This window comes from Galeopterus variegatus, unplaced genomic scaffold, assembly GCF_000696425.1.
Source record: "Galeopterus variegatus unplaced genomic scaffold, G_variegatus-3.0.2 Scaffold5142, whole genome shotgun sequence".
NCBI classification, from domain to species: domain Eukaryota; kingdom Metazoa; phylum Chordata; class Mammalia; order Dermoptera; family Cynocephalidae; genus Galeopterus; species Galeopterus variegatus.
Window position 1 is genome coordinate 87302 of NW_007731253.1, and position 7530 is coordinate 94831.

The window sequence follows — 7530 nt, forward strand, 5'->3', positions numbered from 1 at the left end:
GGGCCGGCAACGGGATCGCAACCCTCGATGTTGCCCCCGCACCTCGCTCGGCCGGTGAGCGGGAACCGGTCTGTATGTGGGATCCGAACTCTCAGCGGGAGCGCCACTGCGCTCCCAAGCGGCGCACTGTAGCAGTGCGCCACCGGGCCGGCCACTGGATATATACTTTTTTTTCTTTTTTTTCCTTTTTGTCTTTTTTCGTGTCCGGCAACGGATCGCAACCCTCAGTGTTGCGCCCGTACCGGACCGGGACCGGCAACGGGATCGCAACCCTCGATGTTGCCCCCGCACCTCGCTCAGCCAGTGAGCGGGAACCGGTCTGTATGTGGGATCCGAACCCTCAGCGGGAGCGCCACTGCGCTCCCAAGCGGCGCACTGTAGCAGTGCGCCACCGGGCCGGCCAAACATTTCTTGTTTCTATGTGATAACAATATTCAAAACCTTCTCTTCCAGCTATCTTGAAATATGCACTGCATTGTTATTAGCTGTAGTCTGCCTACTTTGTAATAGAACACCAGAGCTTATTCGTCCTGTCTAACTGTATTTTTTTACCCATTGACCAACCTCTCCTGGTTCCCCCTCCCAGCTGCTGATTTTAGATGTAGTGATATTAGACATAGAGAATCGTATATTGTTGAGTGCTGGATTTTATCATATTCCTTTTAAGACTGTTAGACTGTTTTTGAAATCTGATTTTTTTTTAAAAATTGAAACATTGATTATACATATTTGTGGGATACAGAGTTATATTTCAATATATGTATGCAATGTGTGATGATCAGAGTAATTAGCATATTCATCATTACATTTCTTTGTGATGAGGACATTTGATCTCTCTTCTAGCCACTTGATAATATGCACTAATTTATTGTTAATTATAGATGCCTAGCTCGACTGTACACCAGTAGAAATTATTTTTCCTATCTAGCTGTTCTGTGTCCATTAACCAATCTCTCACTCTCCTCTGTCCCCCTTCCTGCCTCTAGTAACTACAGTTCTGCTCTCTCCTTCTGAAAGTTCAACTTATTATTATTATTGTTTGTTTGTTTCTTTCTCTTTCTAGTTGCCATTTATGAGTGGGAACATGCAGTATTTCTCCTTCTGTGCCTGGCTTATGAAATTGATTTTTTAAAAAATTTACTTTTAATTTTACGTATTCGTGGGTTACATTGTATTGTTTCAATACATGCATATACTGTACTATGAATTATTATAATGTTTTTGCAGGCAGATAAGTTATTTGTAGATCATCTTTATTCTTTATGGCTAGTTTTAAAGTTTTTTTTCAGTCAGGTTTAGAATGGCTGTTACTCTAGAGCTAGGTTAGCCTTACTAGGCCTGGCTCCTCTACTGAATGACCATAAATCTCAGACATGCGGCAGGACTAAGATTAAGACTATGGTTTGTTCACAGCATCTAGTAGGGTTTTAAACAATTCCTAGCTCTGTATTAGTTCTGGCAGTTCTTTGACTTAAAACTCTCAGTATCATGGCTTCACCTTGTTCAGTTTTATTGTGAGCTGTCAGGGAGCTCTCTCGGTCAGCCAGGCCCGGGCTCCGGGTTTCCCTGGCCACGGCCACCGAGTGATCCCAGGCAGATTCCCTATCCGCCCCCAGGCAGGACCAGATAAGTTGCCCTCTGCGGCTTAAGCCAAAGAAGGATCCCCGAAGGTGGGTGAGTGCACCGCCTGCCTATTCAGCCCGCAAAGAAACACTCAGATGCGGCGGGGGTTCTGTCAAGCAGTTCCGTTTGTCTTTTAAGCACTTGTATTTATATCTAAGCAAGCGGGGATTTCCACACTGAGAGCCAATCACTGGAAAGGTCTCATGTGCATGCGCCTTACTTTCCTATGCTTAGCCTACTGATCGTGTACTGATCACCAGCGCGGAAGCGCGCAACTACCAATACAAATTTTTGCAGAACTAAAAGTGACAGTCCCCCTTTGCTTCCTCTAGGCGCCATCTTGTGTGGACCATGCAGGTGGGGAACTTAAACAGCCGCCATTTGGTGTGGCCTCCTTTCACCCTAGCAATTGCTATAGCAAGTGGAGCGGTTGCAGCCCAATTTCGAGCATGAAAAGTTTGGTAGTGAGCCAAAGAGTCAGTGCAGATTTTTGAAGCCTCTTCTTTGCATAGCTCCTTCCTCTGCAATACTGTGCTCTGAAACTTCTATCTGCCTCAGACTCCCTGTATTCTAATTTCTGTCTGTACAACTCATTGAGACCTTCAAGTTCTGTTTCATTTTCTTTTCCCTGTGCAGTGATATGGAAATTGACTCCAGGCAGAAAGTCATTTTGTTTGAGTACCTTTTTCAGGGATCACAGTCTACAGCTACTTCTTCCTCTGTGTCTGAAAACAGTTTTTGTTTTATATATTTCCCCCAGTTTTCTAGTTGCTTATGATGGTTTGGAAGGCACAACCCCTATTACTGTGACATGTGCAAAGGAGGAAGTATACTGGTTTGATTTTGGTTTTGATTTATATTCAAATAATCTATTTATTCTGGATATCTACTTAATACATTTTTGTTACTCATGAATATAGAAAATTATATGTAAGAAAATAGCAAAGGATGTGAACAGATATTTATTTACAGAGGTAGAAACCCCACAACCTGAATAAACACAAAAATCATTAAAAATTAAAGACATACAATTAAAACTATTGATGTGTCATCATATCTGTAGTAGCAAGGATTTTAAAGTTGGATAATTGGCAAGAATAGTTAGGGAGTTAGGGTTATTTTAAACCTTGTGTACTTTTGGTCAGGGTGAATACCAGTGGAGCCAACCTCAAGGGGAATCTAGTGCTACTTAGTCACCTAAATTATACCCATAGCGAATGACTTAATGATTTACTCCTGAGTGCGTATTTCAAGAAATTCTTACATAGTTCCATAAGGAAATATACATGATGTTTACTGAAGCATTATTTTTGATGGTAGTGAATTGTCAACATGGTGTTCATCATTAGGAGAGTGAATAAATAAAATGTATTGGATGCATAGAACAAATTATTACGTAGAAGTAAGAATCAATGCACAGAGTAATGGGAATGGGTGGAAAAAACATAGAAAGTAATAAACAGATTTGTATATTTAACCTAATACCATTTAAATGGTAAGTACAAGCACACAAAACAGTTTTGAAGGAACACATATAAAAGGATTAAACATGTTAATATAGTTGCTTATGGGGAGGGGGGAGAGATGAAAATAGGTGTAGAGGATAAAGGGAAAAAATAATGAACTATTTATAAGGCAAGAGCAAAGCCTTGCTCAGATGTTTATTGCATTTATTTAGCTATTTATTATTAGACATTCAGGTTTTTTTTTCCATCTTCTGTATGTGGGATCCGAACCCTCGGCGGGAGCGCTGCCGCGCTTCCCAAGCGGCGCACTGCAGCAGTGTGCCACCGGGCTGGCCCTTAAAGTATTTTTTAACAGTGGAACATAGCATTATTTAAGCATTTGTTAAATTAAAAAGTGTTTAAAAGAGGGTAGTAGTGGGTTGATTTTTGTAGTTGTGATGTTTGTATTTTTAAAAGATGATTATTGCTGCAGTGTGGACAAGAGTTTCAAGTGTCAAATTATATTGGGTCATATTTATCGAACACTTACGTATTACAAAAAATGGCATAGAGTGCATTATTTCTTTTAGTTGAAAAACTTTTCTCGTTATTTTATATGCTTTTTAGCTTATAGTATTATTTGATTATTCTTATGTATATTAAAGCACGTCTATATTAAAAATGTGTAGTTTTGTTTTATGGTGAATAATGTGGTTAATGAATTGTTAATTATTTTCATAGCCTCCACATGCTGGGAAGCTGCTGTCTGTGTTAAAGCATATGCCTCAAAAGTATGGTCCTGATGCCTTTTTCAATTTTCCAGGAAAGAGTGCTGCAGTAAGTAAATGTAAATGAGGAAATCACTTGGAGTTCTGCATTCCTTTGCTTCCTAAAAGTACAGCTCTGTAAACACCCCTGACGGGTTTTATATTAGGTAGAAGCTTCTCTGCACGAGCTAAATTAATCCTTGTGACAATTGTGCATGTTACTTTTTCCCAACTGTTTTAGAGGTGAATAAATAGAGGCTCAAAGTAGTTGAGATAGCTGCCCACTAACAGCTTGGTTTAGTAATGCAAGAAGAACCCAATTCTTTTGAACATAGCCATGTTGTCCTATGAATTTATCCTTACATTCTTAAGTAGTTGTTTGTGTATAACACCTTCATGTGTTTATTTATTTATTTATTTTTTGGTGGGATCTGACCCCATGACCTTGGTGTTACAGGGCTGTTTTTTTGTTTTTTTTTTGGCGGTGCACTAACCAACTGAGCTAATGGGCTAGCCCAGTGTTTTGTCATTCTGAACATCTTTCTCTCCTCTTGCATTTCTTTTGCACTTGGTGTATGGAATGAGGGTAAATGTTTGAAATTTACTAGGCGAGATTTCCTGACTTGTGAGTTTCCAAATTATGTCTGTCTTATCATTCTTATAATCTGTTAACCAGTTTAAAATAAGACAATTATGTATGTAGTGATATCTATAATGTTTCAAAATGTTATAGGAGTACATTATATAATGTATTTATGTTATTTATGGAAGCTTTTTTCTCTCATTACTTTGGTCAGTCTGTTACAAGTAAAAAACTTTAAGTCTGTCTTTTTCTGAGCTTACCTTTTGCTCATTTTTTATTTTAGTTTTCATAAAATCTTGCTTGCTTGTTAGGCCCTGTGTAGCCAGGCAATATCTGCAGAAAGATAAAAATGTGTTTTAAAAGGACATTTGTGATATTTGAGTGTTAAATACACAATACACAACTTTCTTTGAAAAGTTTTATTGCTCATTTTTTTTCCTTTATAATTTTTCCTTAAAAGGCACATTATATTTGAAGCTTTCCAGAGTAATTTTACTCTCATGGCATTGAGTCTATCATTTGCCTCTAACACACAAAAAATGTTCTCCTGAGATAAACTTTTTTCATGCTTCATTTTATGATTGTATTATTTATAGTTCACTGAGATTATAATGTGCCCATTCTATTTACCTGCATTTTTCTTAAAAGTAGGTCAGTTCAGCTGAGCAGCTTTTGAGATTTTAGGTAGAGAAATAGGTGTTTTAAATACATTTAGTGACTCATTCCTTTCCTTAAACGTAGTTTTTAAAGGGAATTTAAAGTATTCATTGATAAATTCTTTTTACAAACCTTTACATCTTCTACTGTCATTTTTAGTGGGAGAGAACATGTACACACCAAAACTATGTTTTTATTTTTTTTCTTTATTTTTTTGGTGGCTGGCTGGTACGGGGGTCTGAACCCTTGACTTTGGTGTTACCAACACTACACTGTGAGTGAGCTAACAGGCAGCCCTATTTTTTTCTTAATGTAACATTCAGTTTAAATCAGCCTCTTGAAGTCCCACTAGTGTTATTACATAAATTTGGCTCTATGTTTTTCCTGTTTATGGCATATCTAGTACATATAAAAGAACATGTGTGAACATGTGATATGTGTATGTAAATTCATATGTAAGTTGTAATAACAATAAAACAGGAACTTTTTAGTATGATTTTTTAAACAGCTTTATTGAGAAATAATTTACATACAGTGGACGCATTTAAAGTTTACAATTTAATGGGTTAATGTGTACATAGAATTGTGCAGTCATCATCACAGTCAATTTTAGAACATTTTTACCACCCCCAAAAGAAACCTCATACTCATTAGCAGTCACTGCCCATTTTCCCTCAAACCTCCAGTTTGAGGCAACCACTAATCTACTTTCTGTCTCTATGGAATTGTCTATTCTGGATCATTCATATAAATGAATCATAGAGCATGTGATCTTTTGAGATTGACTTTTTTCACTTGACATAAGGTTTTCAACGTTTATTCATGGTGTAGCATATATAAGTACTTCATTCCTTTTTATGGCTAAGATTCTACTGTAAGGATATACCCCACTTTGTTTAATCGTTCATCAGTTAATGGATATTTGGGGTTTCCACTTTTTGGGCTGTTATGAATTATGCTGTGTGGACATGTTTTCATTTGTTTTGGGTATATACCTAGGAGTGGAATTGCTGGGTCATATGGTCTTTATTTAACATTTCGAGGAACTTCCAAACTGTTCTTCAAAGTGCCTGTATCATTCCACAATACTACTAGCAACTGTGGGTCACAATTTCTTCCCGTCCTTTTCAACACTGGTTAATATCTCTCCCTTTGATTATAGCCATCCTTGTGGGTATGAAGTGGTATCTCATTGTGGTTTTGATTTGCATTTCCCTCTTGACTAATGATGTTGAACATTTTTTCATGACCTTTTTGGCCATTTGTATATCTTCTTTGGAGACATGTCTATTCAGATCTTTTGCCCATTTTAAAATTACATTTGTGTTTTCATTATTGAGTTGTAAGAGTTCTTTATATATTTTAGATACAAGTCCTTTATCAGATATTCAATTCACAAATAGTTTCTCCCATTTTTGTGTCTTTTCGCTTTTGTGATGTCTCTTTCAAAGCACAGTTTTTAAAGAGTTCTTTATATATTTTAGATACAAGTCCTTTATCAGATATTCAATTCACAAATAGTTTTTCCCATTTTTGTGTCTTTTCGCTTTTGTGATGTCTCTTTCAAAGCACAGTTTTTAATTTTTTTTTTTGTCTTTTGTCTTTTTTCCGTGTCCAGCAACGGATCGCAACCCTCAGTGTTGCCCCCGTACCGGACCGGGGACCGGCAACGGGATTGCAACCCTCGGTGTCGCTCCCGCGCCTCGCTCAGCCAGTGAGCGGGAACCGGTCTGTATGTGGGATCCGAACCCTCGGGCGGGAGCGCCGCCGCGCTTCTCAAGCGGCGCACTATCCAGTGTGCCACCGGGCCGGCCCTCAGTTTTTAATTTTAATGAAATCCAATTTATGTATTTTTTCTTTTGTCACTTGTGCTTGTGGTGAAGTAATTAAGGGTTTGCCTAACCTAGGGTCACAAAGACATTCTGTCAGTACCACACAGTCTTCATTACTGTAGCTTTGTAGTAGGTTTTAAATTTGGTAGTATGAGTCCTTCAACTTTGTTCTTCTTTTTCAAGATTATTTTGGCTATTCATGATTCCTTCCAATATGTAGTATGATCTTTTAAATAGAATTTTAAACCAAGTGGTGAAGCCATTTGGATAGTGACTTTTGAATACAATTTAAAAATGTAATAAACTAATCCTCTTCAGTTTTATATTTGTGGTTAAAGAAACATACACCAAGCTTTTTCTTTAACTTTTTTCTTTCCATTCTTGTCCATTTTTCTCTATTCTAATACTTTAACATTCTAGCAATAAATGTCCAATTTGATGTCACTACCTACCTCTTTAAAAAGCAATCTCTTTGGATATGTTTGTTATAAGAAATGAAGCAGACAAGGGACCGGCCCGGTGGCGCACTGGATAGTGCGCCGCTTGGGAAGCGCGGCGGCGCTCCCGCCCGAGGGTTCGGATCCCACATACAGACTGGTTCCCGCTCACTGGCTGAGTGAGGC

At 38.0% G+C, this 7530-nt stretch overlaps 1 protein-coding gene across 1 annotated transcript in view; it reads left to right on the plus strand.

The window, feature by feature from the left end:
• The window catches only part of LOC103604436 (lipopolysaccharide-responsive and beige-like anchor protein), a gene marked incomplete at its 3' end in the record, with an annotated part of 161417 nt that overhangs the window by 83425 nt on the left and 70462 nt on the right, over positions 1 to 7530 (plus strand). The gene's annotated exons all lie outside the window — the stretch shown is intronic.